This window comes from Pan troglodytes, chromosome 21 (genome assembly GCF_028858775.2).
Source record: "Pan troglodytes isolate AG18354 chromosome 21, NHGRI_mPanTro3-v2.0_pri, whole genome shotgun sequence".
Taxonomy (NCBI): domain Eukaryota; kingdom Metazoa; phylum Chordata; class Mammalia; order Primates; family Hominidae; genus Pan; species Pan troglodytes.
Genome location: NC_072419.2, coordinates 19,449,221 through 19,465,163, shown reverse-complemented (window position 1 = coordinate 19,465,163; position 15,943 = coordinate 19,449,221). Strand labels below are relative to the sequence as shown.

The following is a 15,943-nucleotide window of genomic DNA, read 5'->3' as shown; positions in this document are numbered from 1 at the left end:
AATCCTCCCCTATATGTCCCATCGGTATGGAAGTCCAGATGACAGTCATGGATATGCTGCTTGCATTTTCTGAATCACTATGTCAATGAGAAATGCGCCCTATCAGAGCTAACAGAGCTTCACAGAAAGGTCATTTTGAAGATAACCTTCTTCAAAATGAAGAGTGAGGAGGACATAAGTGCTGTAGGATCAGTATGTGAGGCTACCACAAACATGCTGTAGTTTGCACATTCTTTGAGGCTTGCAGAGAGAAGCCTGAAAAACACGGCTGATGTCTTGGCAGAATTTACCCTGGCCCCCAGGATGGTGTACAAAACATCTTCATGACAAGGTGTCTTGCTGGCCACTCTTAACCATTAGAAGAAACAGATGCCATGGAACTTTGAAAAATCAGAAAGTGAATGTACAAATGGAGAACCTTTGAAGACAGCAGAGCCCAATGTATGTAAATGACATTGTTCGTAGGAAGGAAACAGTGTTATGGAGCAAAAGGGGCTCACTGCCTGATGCACTAGAAGGCAATACTAGGACAATGGGTTTTGAGAAAATAAAAGCCTTATACTAAAATTCAGCAACCAAGAAGACAGGAGTCAAGCTCATCTGTCTCCTGTGTTGGCTCCAAGGCAGTTTTTAGAAAAGTTTTATGGGGTGGATACTGGGGTTAGCAGGTGATTGGTGGAAGGTAAGCAGAGTCTGAAAAGTCCTCAGGCATGTGCAGTTATCTCTTCATGCTACCTTATGAGTCATATGTGCAAATTTGGGAGAAGTTAGTATGAAACAAGCAGTGGAAATCCAGGCTGCAGTTTCAGCAAGCTTGTTCTAGTAGGCCATCTTGGTCCCAACCAATGTTAGGCAGTTCTTTTACCTCAAAAGCAGAGGGAGTTTCAGTGTTTCAGTGACTTGGTTTTTTTTCATCTGCCATTCTGCAAAATCAAGATTTTCTGTTAGTCATTATGAACTCTTTGGGACTGGTTTCAACAGCAGGCCCGGAAGCATCACAGACATATCTTACAGTGAAAGAGTTCTGGGCACCACTTTGGGAAGCCAAGGTGGGCGGATCATGAGGCCAGGCATTCGAGACAAGCCTGGCCAACATGGTGAAACCCGCCTCTGCTAAAGATACAAAAAATTAGCTGGACTTGGTGGTGTGCACCTGTAATCTCAGCTACTCGGGAGGCTGAGGCAGAAGAATTGCTTGAACCCAGGAGGCGGAGGTTGAAGTGAGCCGAGATTGCGCCATTGCATGCCAGCCTGGGTGACAGGGCAAGGTCTCAAAAAAAAAAAAAAAGTTCTGGGCACGTAATTACTGCTATCATATTTCTGACATATCTGCTTTTTTTAAAAGAGAGGATATGAAGTGTTTACTAAGCAGACTAAGAAGAATATAAACAACATCTCAAGAGAAATCTAAGTAATTTTAAACAGACTACCCGATTACTAATATTTTTATAAAATCCTGAATGGTACTTAAAAATGACTATTGAAAAAAAAGAAACTTGAAATAATTAAAGTATCAGGACAAATAAAAAGTAAAAGAAAGAAATTAATAATTAGAAGGGAAATTGCACAAAACTCAGTGGTTTTACAAATTCCACATTAGAAATTCCATATTAGCACTCTTAATAAGAAAGCCTATGCAGTTTTCATTGTCGCTTGGGCTGCAGAAAGAATTCATGCACAGAGAATGAAAGTGGCCACCTGAGGAAGGTCCTTAGAAGATAAGCCATCAGTTCAGCTTTGATGGCCATCTCCAAAAACCTTCAGCAAACACTTCCATAAAGAGATTATTCAAGCTGGGGGCCCCTTTGGCCCTCACAAAAAATTGAGGAAGTTTCCTGTGATCGCTCAACAATGTCCCAACTTGTGATGTGTTTCTTTTCTGGAAATGGAAGATTTGGGCTTATACCTGAGGAAGAGACTACAATGTAGTAACAGTGAATCATCAAAATGCTTGGTAAATTAATGACCTCAGAGCTGTTCCCTCTTTTGGCCATGGCTATCACCTTAAGCAGTCTGGATTCTTCCAGAGTAAGGAGTGATGTTTTTCACATTGGTGCCCTGACACTGGGTTTTCCTTACAAATGTTCAATGTGATCTCACCAACTGCAGGATGCCCACCCCTACGTAGTCCATTGAGACCCTCTTTCCTCACCTGTGGGAAGCTGAGAGCCTTCCATCCCACCTCAGAGTCCTGCTAGCCCATATCCTTAATAGTAGCATTCCTGGATTATCACATTGAAAAAGAGGACACTAGCCCCTGGCATCTGAGAACTGGGCTGTTACTGTTAGGTGTGGTGGATCTGGCCCAGTACTGACAGCTAGGTGGTAAAGTTCTCCTGTTCAACATAAAAAGACAAGAGCACTAGACAAGGCACCTCTGTGGCTATAGTGGATGAAAAACAAAAACAAAAACCAAGACCAGTCTGTAATAACCTCTGAATGCAGACAAAACATACAAACTGCTAAAACTGCAAAAAATGGCCAAACATATTCCTCTCCTGGTCAGAATATGAGTAACTGACATTTGTTTAACAATCACAGCTTCAGCCTCACCATCCCATTGCTTTTTTTGTTTAAGATTTATCAAGATAACCAATCATGGAATTGTCCCCACTTCCTAACAGCATCCAATACAAAGCAAAACTTTGCTTTATGAATTATCTCTGAAAAACTTTACATAAGCCAAAATCCTGTAAGTCTTTTCTAATACTTGCTTATTAATATTGCCCATAATTCTCTACGGTGTCTGTTCTCCTTTATTTTAATAAATCACTAAGCTCAATTTTTTCAGCTACAATTGTTTTCTTTAGAGTCTTTGCCTGTAAGGAATTGACAGAAATGTAGGTTCACCAGGATTCATATGAAACCTTTACTGTCTTGGGCTGGAAGCCTTGACTCAGTAAGAGTGTGTACATTTGTGATCTCTTGTGTATTTACATATTAAGGTATCAAATTGTCCTTGGCTGATTGCTAAGTTAATGTACAACTAAGCTCCAATATTTTATTTAAGCATTTCTGTGTTTGGTTTATTTTCCTAATTATGAGGTCCGCTGGTACTTTTGTTTGTCTGATCAGCTTTGTTTTTTTTCCCCTCAGTGAATTTATTTTCTGTCCTAACACCAGCTTCTGGGGTCCTTCTGCTTATTTAGGGTTTTGTGTGTTGCTTTTCTATTAGAAGAAATTTCTTTGGGCACAAATTTGCGTAGTTTTGATTTTTAAAAAGTGAACACAACTTTAGAAATCTGTATGACAACGCTGATAGAAACTATGTATGTGTAGTGAGAGAGAAAAGAAGAGAGAAAGAAGAAAAACTATTTTCAAGAAAACGAAAACACAATCCACAGACAGGAAGAAAGCATTTACAAATCGTATATTGGATAATAGGCCTGAATCCAGAATATATAAAGAACACTTAAAACTCAACAATAAGAAACCAATTCAAAAGTGTTCAAAAGTACTTTGGTAGATATTTCACCAAGGAAGATATAAGAATGGCTTATGGGCCTATGAATGATCTACATTATCATAATATTATGAGCCATTAGACAATTCAGATTGAAACCCCAGTGATATACTACTGCATACCACTAAAATGGCTATAGTAAGACAGACAGAAGCAAGTGTTGGTGAAGATGCAGAGAAACTGGAATCCCCACACATTGCTGGTACTAGTATAAAATGGTGCAGCTGCACTGGAAATAAGTTTGGAAGTTTCTTAAAAAGTTAAACTTGCCATGCAACCCAGGAATCTGTTTAAGAAAAATGAAAACATGTTGATACAAAGTCATCTGTGAATGTTTCTAGAATTGATATTCATAATAGGTCTAACTGGAAGCAATTCAAATACCCATCAATGGTGAAATAAATGTGGTATATCCATACCATGGAATACTGTTCCATAATTAAAAGCACACTACTAACATATGTACTAAAATATGGATGAACCTCAAAAATATGGTGCTAAATGAAATAAGCCAGAGGAAAATAGCCTATGTATTATATAATTGCATTTATATGCAATGTCTAGAAAAGGCAGGTTTACAGAGACAAAGTAGATCACTGTGTCTAACTAAGGCTGGGGATGGAAGACAGGATTGACTGCAAATGGATGTGAAGGACCTATTTGGGGGGTTATGAAAATGTACCAAAATGGGACTGTGGTGGTGCTTGCACAACTATAAATTTACGCAAACAATTCGAATTGTACACTTACAGAGGGTATATTTTATGGTATGCAAATCATATCTAATTAAGTTGTTTAATATGAAAAGAAAGAAGCAGAAAGTTATTCTCCAGCCTGGGTGACAGAGTGAGACCCTGTCTTAAAGAAAAAGTAATTAAGTCATGTTTTTTTAGTGGACATTTAAAAGCATATTTACATAGTAAGCTTCTGTTTCTATAGTTATGAGCTAAGAAGTAATGGCTTTGGGTTCAACATGAGAAGAGTTTTTGATATAACTGGTTTTAAAAAATTAGTTTACAATATACACATAATGCCACGAAGTATTTTTGTTTTTTCAGCAAGAGGATAAAATTTCTCATGGCTTCAATTTTATAAATTTCCTATATTAGACTTATATACTTATAAACAAGCAAGTTTATAAATAAACTTATTAAAAAGTTACCACTGATTGCATAACTTGCTTAAAATACAAAGTTATATGAATAAACTGTATTCAACTAAATGAAATGACAATAATGGATGTATTTTTTTTTAACTTTTTTTTTTTATTATACTTTAAGTTTTGGGGTACATGTGCACATTGTGCAGGTTAGTTACATACGTATACATGTGGCATGCTGGTGCGCTGCACCCACTAACTCGTCATCTAGCATTAGGTATATCTCCCAATGCTATCCCTCCCCCCTCCTCCCACCCCACAACAGTCCCCAGAGTGTGATATTCCCCTTCCTGCGTCCATGTGATCTCATTGTTCAATTCCCACCTATGAGTGACAATATGCGGTGTTTGGTTTTTTGTTCTTGCAATAGTTTACTGAGAATGATGATTTCCAATTTCATCCATGTCCCTACAAAGGACATGAACTCCTCATTTTTTACGGCTGCATAGTATTCCATGGTGTATATGTGCCACATTTTCTTAATCCAGTCTATCATTGTTGGACATTTGGGTTGGTTCCAAGTCTTTGCTATTGTGAATAATGCCGCAATAAACATACATGTGCATGTGTCTTTATAGCAGCATGATTTATAGTCCTTTGGGTATATACCCAGTAATGGGATGGCTGGGTCAAATGGTATTTCTAGTTCTAGATCCCTGAGGAATCGCCACACTGACTTCCACAATGGTTGAACTAGTTTACAGTCCCACCAACAGTATAAAAGTGTTCCTATTTCTCCACATCCTCTCCAGCACCTGTTGTTTCCTGACTTTTTAATGATTGCCATTCTAACTGGTGTGAGATGATATCTGATTGTGGTTTTGATTTGCATTTCTCTGATGGCCAGTGATGATGAGCATTTTTTCATGTGTTTTTTGGCTGCATAAATGTCTTCTTTTGCGAAGTGTCTGTTCATGTCCTTTGCCCACTTTTTGATGGGGTTGTTTGTTTTTTTCTTGTAAATTTGTTTGAGTTAATAATGGATGTATTTTTAATTATTTTTTTTTATTTCCACAGGTTGTTGGGGAACAGGTGGTATTGGATTACATGAGCAAGTTCTTTAATGGTGATTTGTGAGGTTTTAATGCACCCATCTCCTGAGCAGTATACACGGAACCCAATTTGTGGTCTTTTATCTTTCATCCCCTTCCCATCATTTTCTCCCGAGTTCACAAAGTCCATTGCATTATTTTTCTGCCTTTGCATCCTCATAGCTTAGCTCCCACTTATGAGGGAGGATATCTGATGTTTGGTTTTCCATTCCTGAGTTACTTCACTTAGAATAATAGTCTCCAATCTCTTCCAGGTTGCTGAAAATGCTATTAATTCATTCGTTTTTATGGCTGAGTAGTACTTCATCATATACATATATAAATACACCACAGTTTCTTTATCTACTCATTGATTGATGGGCATTTGGTTTGGTTCCACAATTTTGCAGTTGCGAATTGTGCTGCTATAAACATGTATGTGCAAGTATCTTTTTCATATAATGACTTCTTTTCTTCTGGGTAGATACCCAGTGGTGGGATAGCTGGATCAAATGGTAGTTACGATTTTAGTTGCTTAAGAAATCTCCATACTGTTTTCCGTAGTGATTGTACTAGTTTTTATTCCCACCAGCAGTATAGAAGTGTTCCCTTTTCATTGCATCCACGCCAGCATCTACTGTTTTTTGATTGTGGCCATTCTTGCAGGAGTGAAGTGGTGTCACATTGTAGGTTTGATTTGCATTTCCGAGATCATTAGTGATGTTGAGCATTTTTTTCATATGTTTGTTGGCCATTTGAATATCTTCTTTTGAGAATTATCTATCCCTATCCTTAGCCCACTTTTTGATGGGATTGTTTGTTTTTTTCTTGCCAGTTTGTTTGAGTTCATTTTAGATTCTGGATATTAGTCCTTTGTCAGATGTATTGATTGTGAATATTTTTCCTACTCTGTCAGTTTTCTGTTCACTCTGCTGACTGTACCTTTGGCTGTGCAAAAGCTCTTTAGTTTAATTAAGTTCCAGCTATTTATTTTTGTTTATATTGCATTTGTTTTTGGTTCTTGGTCATGAAATCCTTGACTAAGCCAATGTCTAGAAGAGTTTTTTTGATATTGTCTGCTAGAATTATTATAGTTTCAGGTCTTAGATTTAAGTTCTTGATCCATCTTGAGTTGATTTTTGTATAAGGCAAGAGCTGATGATCCAGTTTCTTTCTCCTACGTGTGGCTTGCCAATTATCCCAGCATCATTTGTTGAATACGATGTCCTTTCCTCACTTTATGTCTTTGTTTGCCTTGTTAAAATCAGTTGGCTGTAAGTATTTGGGCTTATTTCTGGGTTCTCTATTCTGTTCCATTGGTCTATGTGCCTAGTTTTATATCAGTACCATGGTATGTTGGTGACTATGGCCTTATAGTATAGTTTGATATCAGGTAATGTGATGCCTCTAGATTTGTTCTTTTTACTTAATCTTGCTTTGGCTATGTGAGCTCTTTATTGTTTCCATATAAAATTTAGGGTAGTTTTTTCTAGCTCTGTGAGGAATGATGGTGGTATTTTGATGGGAATTGCACTGAGTTTGTAGATTGCATTGCCAGTATGGTCATTTTCTCAATATTGATTCTGCCCATACATAAACATGGGATGTTTTTCCATTTGTTTTTGTCATCTATGGTTTCTTTCAGCAGTGTTTTGTAGTTTTTTTCTGTGGATACTTTCACCTTCTTGGTTGGGTATGTTCCTAAAGGTTTTATTGATTGATTTATTTTTTTTACAGCTATTGTAAAAGAGGTTTAGTTCTTGATTAGATTCTCAGCTTTGTTGCTGATGGTGTATAGCAGAGCTACGGATTTGTGTACATTAATTTTGTATCCTGAAACTTTGCTAAATTCATTCATCAGTTCTAGGAAGTTTGGGGGGAGCCTTTAGGGTTTTCTAGGTATATGATCATATAATCAGCAAACAGTGAGAGTTTGACTTCCTCTTTACCCATTTAGATGTCCTTTATTTCCTTCTCTTGTCTGAGTGCTCTGGCTAGAACTTCCAGTACTACGCTGAATAGAAGTGGTGAGAATGGGCCTCCTTGTCTTGCTCCAGTTCTCAGGGGGAATGCTTTCAACTTTTCCCCATTCAATATTATGTTGGTTGAGGGTTTGTTATACATGCCTTTTATTCCATTAAGGTATTCCCCTTCTATGCTGATTTTGCTGAGGGTTTTAATCATAAAGGGATGCTGTATTTTGTCAAATACATCTGTGTCTATTGAGACAATAATGTGATTTTTGTTTTTAATTCTGTTTGTGTGGTGTATCTCATTTATTGGCCTGTGTATGTTGAACCATCCCTGCATCCCTGGTATGAAACCCAGTTAATCATGGTAGATTATCTTTTTGATATATTGTTGTATGGGTTAGCTAGTATTTTGTTAAGGATTTTTGCATCTATGTTCATCAGGGATATTAGTCTGTAGTGTTCATTTTTTTTAAATCATGTTCCTTTAGTGTAATGTATTTTTTAAAGAAAATCATGAATAAATGAATGTTGTATCTATTGAGTGACTGGGGTCTGCCAGCACTATGGTCATGCCCCATAACCACAAATGAGGCTTCTGGGGTGGAAGGTTGCCTTAGGAAGCTCTCTTCAGTCATGGTAAACATTTACTTGTTAGTTTGCCGCTATCAGCTGAAATTCTCCTTAGTAAGAATGGCAGTAGAAAAGGATTTTGAAAAACTAGAAAATGGAAGTTGCCATGGATCATCCAGTTCTGGGGTCCATGACTTTCTGTAAAGGGTCAGATAGTAAATATACTTGGTTTTGCAGGTCATATGGTTCCTGTGTCAACCACTGGACTTGGAAGTTGTAGCATGAAAGCTTTCGTAGACAGTACACAAATGAGTAGGCACAGCAGTGTTCCAGTAAGTTCATTTTCATAAAATGTACAGGGCCAGATATGTCATGCCTGCAGTAGTTGCTGAACACTAATCTAACAGGATCCCTCTCTATATTTTTTAAGAAAAAAGACAGTAGTATGCCAGCAAGGCCCATGCTCTTGGAGTGGTCTAGAGGAAGAGCTCAACTAAAAAGGCAAGAAACAAAATGTGAGAAATTGGAATAAATAAATAACAAAGGGAGTAAACTTTGAGGGAATCAATGAGTATATCATGTTTTGATTGGAGCCTTTATTGAACTCAGCCCTCTGCTGCTGAGTTTCCCCACCAAGAAAAGACATACTCAAAATAATATTTTAAAACACACACACGGCCGGGCGCGGTGTCTCACACCTGTAATCCCAGCACTTTGGTAGGCCGAGGTGGGTGGATCATGAGGTCAGCAGTTCGAGGCCAGCCTGGCCAACATAATGAAACCCCATCTCTACTAAAAATACAAAAAAAAAAAAGCCAGGCGTGGTGGATTACAGGCTCCTGTAATCCCCGCTACTTGGGAGGCTGAGGCAACAAGAATCACTTGAACCTGGGAGGTGGAGTTTGCAGTGAGCCAAGATCGCACCACTGCACTCCAGCCTGGGCAACAGTGCGAGACTCTGTCTCCAAACAAAGCACACATACACACACACACAACACACACACACAAACTTTTTATCTTGATTTGAACCCAAAGAAAGACAACTGTGTGAAAAGACTTTTTGGACATGGAAGATCACTACTTAACATGTATCTAATGATATAGCCTCATTGTTTAATTCTACCAAATATTTCTAATTCTAATAAATATTTGTTGCATGAATCTAAATGTAGTGTGCCATAGTATGACTTTGCAAACAGAAAATAAGCTAAACATCACTTTTAGGAATTCCCTGTCAGTTGATGGGGAGAAAACAATGCCTATTCAGTGGAATTCAAGTGGTGGTCTGTGGACCATTGCTGCATGGTGAATATTCAACTACTGTCCTGGGAGAGGATTAAGACAGTTGTTGAGAGTAAGTGTTTCAACACTTTTAGTGCAATTTGACTGTGCCAAAGCAAGTGGACTTGCTTTATTGAAAGAGTTACAGAACAGGTCAAATTCACCTGATGAGTCACAAATGGCAGGAACTATGTAATTGTTGAGCACAGTAGGGGCATGTTCTGAAATAATTAGTCAGATTAAGAAGCTTGCGATAGATTATAAATCAATGTAATGTTTGCTTCATTGAGAAATTTTTGTTATATATATAAAAGCAAAAAATCTTGTTGAACTAAACATTATGCTTAGAGAAATTGTAAAATGTAATCATTCCATAAGGGTAATAACTTTAATTTTTTTATAGGCAATAATGTGAAAGCTGACTAAAAACAACTGTTAATGTATGTGGAAGTACATCTTTTTTGAGGGTGAAAGTTTGGTGGAGAACTGTTGAACTATAGAACAATCTCAGTGTTTCCAAGGTAAGCAACCAATCTGATATTGACTTTAAGATGAAATTGGACAATCAATCTTTCTCATTTGTCTAGTATTTTGGATATTTCAATTATCTTAATATTGCTTTGCAAAAAAAAAAACATGTCTTTTCACAGCAGATAAGGTTGAAGGGCAAAATCCTCAGTTAGAAGCTTGGAAGAATACAATTTCTGCAGACAAGTTCCATGGCTTAACAACAATTATTAATGAAGTGGTTGGTGATCTTGATATTGGACATCTGCCAAAATTTATTATCAAATCCTTACAAATTTGTACAACATTTTGATGTTTTTCTGTCAAAAGAAGATCGATGCCTAATATTAATGTATCCCTCATTCCTTTCATTGAAAGATAATTTAGATATCCTCTTACCTAAGTTAGAATGACTATTATTAAAAAGACAAAAAATAACAGATGCTGGTGAGGATGTGGAGAAAAGGGAACTTTTACACACTACCGGTGGGAATATAAATTAGTAAAATCAAAAAATAGAACTACCATATGATTCAAAAATACCACTACTGGGTATTTATATAAAGAAAACAAAATCAATATTTCAAAAAGATATCTGCACTCCCATGTTTATTGTAGCACTACTAACAATAGCAAAGATATGGAATCAACCTAAGTGTTCGTCAATAAACCAATGGATAAAAATGCAGCGTATACACACAATGGAATAATATCCAGCAATAAAAATAAGGAAATCGTGTCATTTGCAGCAGTGTGAATGGAACTGGAGGTCATTAACATAAGTGAAAAAAGCCAGGCACAGAAAGACAAATATTACAAGTCATCACATATATGTGGGAGCTAAAAATGTTAATCTCCTGGAGGTAGAGAAGAGAATAATAGATACAAGAAGATGAAAAGAGTGTGTATGGCAAGGGTGCGGGAGATGGACAGAGGTTAGTTAATGGGTACAAACATACAGTTAGATAAAGGAATAAATTATACTGTTCAATATCATAGTAGAGTGATTATAGTTAACAACAATGTATTATGTCTTTCAAAATAGCAAGAAGATTTCAAATGATAAACACAGAACATGACACATACTCAAGGTAGCAGTTGCCCTAAATACCCTGTCTTGACCATTATATATTGTATGCATGTAACAAAATATCACATGAATCTGATAAATATGTACAAATATTATTTATCCATAAAAATTAAAAGTATCATTTACTTTTAATTATAATTTTACAGGAAATTTATTTATCTGATTATTGCTGAAGGATTGAAGTACATTTTGAAAACATCACTCGTTTCCTTTGGGATAATGGCTAAAAAATTATTATCATTGCGATTCCTGACATTTCTCAAAAATCAATTGCTATTTCAGTCAAAATTTTACTTTAAATTGGTTAGTAAAGGACAAAAAGTAGCAACCACAGTAGCAATTTTCTGAATTAACCTCTTGCGAGTATATATAAAATATATATAATATATAATTATATATAATAATACATAATATATAATTATATATAATATATATGTTATATATAAAACATGTTTTCATCCATGGTTGTTGGCATAACTCCCATAGTCTTCTGTTATAATGTTGGAGTGCTTTAAGTCTCAGGAGCAGACCTCAGAAAATATAATCTCTCTCTCTGACCTTCCCCTGCCCTCCTCTAATCTTCCCCTGCCTTTCTGATTGTGGGCCATAAGATCCTCATTTGAGAAAGGTCCTGCCATACCCTGGAGGAAGGAATGCTGCACAGAGGTGCTAACAAGAATCTGAATAGACAGGTCTTGCCGGGTTTCCCCACTCAGTCTATTGGCATTATAATAGATATTATAGATCATACCCTTTGGTCTAATAACAATTCTACATGTTTGTTATCTTGCCTATCCAACGGAGTCTTCATAAAAGGCCTGAGAGGACAGGATGTATAGAGCTTCTGGAGAGCTGAACATGTGGAGGCTGACAGGAAGCTGAAGAAGAACCTGTCATGTGCCAGGAGGATGACACACCCCAACTCCACAGGGACAGAAGCTCCTGTACTCTCCCAGGCCTCACACTATATATCTCTTCATCTGGCTTTTCATTTGGATCCTTTATTTATTTATTTATTATTTATTTTTTATTTTATGTATTTATTTTTTTTGAGACAGAGTCTTGCTCTGTTGCCCAGGCTGGAGTGCAGAGGCGCAATCTCCGCTCACTGCAAGCTCTGCCTCCTGGGTTCACGCCATTCTCCTGCCTCAGCCTCCTGAGTAGCTGGGACTACAGGTGCCCACCACCACGCCCGGCTAATTTTTTTTTTTTTTTTTTTTTAAGTAGAGACGGGGTTTTACCGTGTTAGCCAGGGTGGTCTTGATCTCCTGACCTCATGATCCGCCTGCCTCGGCCTCCCAAAGTGCTGGGATTACAGGCATGAGCCACTGTGCCTGGCCCCCATTTGGATCCTTTAAAACATCCTTTGTGATAAATTGATCAACATAAGTAAGTGTTTCCTTGTGTTCTGTGAACTGCTCTGGCAAATTAATCAAACTCAAACAGAGGACTGTGGAAACCCCAACTCGAAGCCAGTCAGTGAGAAGTTCTGGAGGTGTGGAGTTTCAACTGGTTGGAAGGAGGAGGTGTTCTTGTGGGACTGAGCTCTCAGCCTGTGGTTGCTGAGGCCATTTCCAGGTAGACAGTGTCAGAATTGAATTGAATTGGAGGACTTCCAGTTGGTGCCTGCTGCAGAAGAGATTGCTTGCTTGGTGTATGGAGAGAAACGTGCACACATTTGGTCACAGAAGTCTTCCGTGTTGATTGTTGCTGTTGAGAGAACAGAGGAAAAACACACCTTGAGTTGCTCTTTTCCACACTTATCCCCCATGTGCACACTATCAACAAACACCAAGTACTGTTTCTGAAATTCTTTTCTTTTTCTATATAGCTGTTCTGACTTGCTAAATTTATTAATAAACATTTTTTTACTTCTAATGTGTATAATTTTTGCATTTTATTTTTGCAGGAACTTTTTAAAAAAAAATTTCTTTTACAAAAATATTTATTTGAAAAGGAATGGAAATTTCAAAAATGATCCTAAAGCAGTTAGCTTTAGAAGCATTGGCCTAAATAACAGGAATAAACAACAGATCATGATAAGTGTAATAGTAAATGTAAAGAGTAAATTACAAAGGCATAAAGAGAGAGGAAAGACCCCACTCACTACTTGCATGACTCTTGAAAAATGCCAACAATTGGGTTTCATTTTTTTTACTTGACCCTCTAGATGGAGCCACCAGGTAGACAGAGATCACCAAGCTGGAGAAGTTTTCGGACTGAAAACCTTAAGCACTAGCAAATTATAACGAAGCGTAGCACTTACTTATGAGGGAGGGTAACACTTACTCCTTGTGCTGCCAGTGTACAAAGATGGGGTCAGCTCTCGCTCCTTCAAGTTCTTCCAAGTAGTCTATGCTTGGCTTCCTTTTGGAGGTTTCCAGATATTCTTTTAACGGATACATGACTTACTGGGGAGGGGACAGTTTTAGATTTTTAATCTCTATATGTATATCTCTAACTTTTATTTCAAATATACAAGATACATTAGTGTGTGGGAAGAGGGTGTATGTTTGATGTTTACATAAGAAGTGGTATCCAAGGTGGGTACCGGTTGAATTGTGACCTTATGTGTCATTTATTACAACTGGAGTGAGCCTTTCAGGTGAGCAGATTGTTTGAGGGGAGTTAGAGTCCTTACATATGTCATCAGCACAACATTTTCACAGACTGCTGGGCAGAATTTAGACAGCTTGAGGAAGTGATGACAATGGCTGGAAGAAGAGTAGAAAGGGAGAGACACAGGTGAGAATGACAGACATTCAGGAAGTGGGTCAGCAGGAGCAAGACATGGCACCACAAAATCAAGATCAACAGGATAATAGAGTGTCAAGCTGTATTTAAAACTTACGAACATGCAAAACTATTCAATATATAGTTTAATAGTACAGAAAGTTTAAGTCAAGCTACAAAGAAAGGCAGTTGACTAATGAACATATAATTCAGGAGAGTGGCTACCGAGGATGTGGTTGTTTGGTGCAGGGGGTGGTGGCCCACAGAAGGAGGCTAAGGTAAACACTGCTCTGTTTCTTAAGATGAGTAATGGCCATGCTGGGATTCTTTAATTCTCTTTCTGCTTCGAGTACACATTTTATGTATTTTCTCTAGTGAGTCAGATATTTTATTTTATTAAAATCGGAAAAGTAAACAGACACAGAAACCTTAACTTATACTGATAATTTTTGAGCTACTGTGGCCTTTCCTATAAGGCCCTTTCCTTTCTTTATTTAATTTTTTTTTAAATGTGTTTTAATAGGAAGTTCCTATAAAGAAAGAACTGCTGCCTTGATCCCCAAGTTCAGATCCCAAATCTCAGAGCCTCTTCCATCCATATCCACATCCCCAGGCTGCTCTTCCCTAAATCCAAGCCACGCCGCTCACCTGGGGGCTCCATTCCTCCCTGTTTCTGCTCATCACAGCTGCACATCTGGGCTGTCAGCCCCTGAGCAGCCAACAAGATCAGGAGTGGGGTGAACACAGCACATGGCCAAGGCAGTGGAGACTTGTTTACTGTCGCCATGGGAACCTCTGAAGGTGTTTTAAGGGGGTGGAGCCAAAAGCTGGGGCAGAGTCAGAACAGCTGGGGCAGCCACACATCTCTGACCCCTCTTAACCTAGCGATTTTGGGAAGCCTTTCTGCTTGGCTCTTCAGACCCAGCTCGCCCCTCTGTCCTGGAAATGAGCCTCAATTATTTTCTCTCCAAAATTTGGGACATCTGGCTCCCCTGGGCAGATGGTGGTGAGATGGGTGAGAAGGAACCAAGGGCGGAGGGAGACAAGGGCTGTTGCAGGGTGGGTCTCCCTGGATCAGGGGCCACTGGAGAAGAACTTTCTGTGATGGAAGTTCACAAATGGGGGTGGGGAAGCATGAGGTCACAAGGGTCAGATTGTGACCACCTGGAGTGAAGCTCAGGATTTGCCAGCCAGGTAGAGGGGATTGATAAAAAGCTGGTTGCCAGGGAGTGATCCCAGCAGAGAGAGGCTGGGCATGAAGGGATGGGGTGATGGTATGTCAATTAGGCTTCAGCTCCTGCTCCAGGGCGCTTTTATGGAGGCTTATTTCCTAGGTCCTCTCCAAAGGACACCCTCTCCATGCTCTCAACCGCATCCTCCCCTGAGTCTCACGGTCAGACTACAGTCTATGGTCTACAGCTTCCCTCTCCCCGAGTCCCAACCCCAGCTTTCTCAGTTCCTGGCTGCAATGGTCCTAGGCCCTCCACTCAATTTCCAAACCTTTTGCCTGGTGCCACCTTCTCTACCCAGAACTTTGGCCTACCTGTCAGTCCTGCCCTGCGTGTCACCTCAGCCTGGAAGTCCATAGGACTGTGATGAAGATGACTGCTTGCATTTTCTGAATCACTTTGTCGATGAGACATGCATCCTATTAGATCTAACAAAGCTTCACAGAAAGGTTGTTTTGAAGTTGACACTGAGGAAGATATAAGTGTTCTAGGATCAGTATGTGAGGCTGCCACAAACATGCTATAGTTTGCACATTCTTGCAGAGAGGTTGCAGAGTCTGCTTGGGAGAGAAGCCTCAAAAACATGGCTGGTGTCTTGGCAGAGTTTGCTCTGGCCCCCAGGAGGGTGTACAAACAGCCTTCATGAGAAGGTGACTTGCTGGCCACTCTTAACCACTAGAAGAAACTGATGCCATGGATTTGAAAAATCAGAAAGCAATTCCACAAAAGAAGAACCTCTGAAGATAGTAGAGCCCAATGAAGATAAATGACATCGCCCATAGGAGGGAACAGTGGTATCAATCTAAAGGGGCTCACTGCCCTATGTGCTGGAGGCCAATACTATGACAATGGGTTTTTGAGAAAATAAAAGCTTTGCATTGAGATTCAACCCCTAAAGAGACAGGAG

At 38.8% G+C, this 15,943-nt stretch overlaps 1 long non-coding RNA gene across 1 annotated transcript; it reads right to left on the bottom strand.

Annotated features, from left to right (window-relative positions):
- Positions 1-13,524: 13,524 nt before the first annotated feature.
- Positions 13,525-14,899, bottom strand: LOC107969950 (uncharacterized). Its single transcript, XR_001712132.4, has 2 exons — positions 14,456-14,899; positions 13,525-13,788 (listed from the first exon to the last, which is right to left on the bottom strand). It is a non-coding gene; the product is annotated as an uncharacterized LOC107969950 (long non-coding RNA).
- Between the last annotated feature and the right edge of the window lie 1,044 nt (positions 14,900-15,943).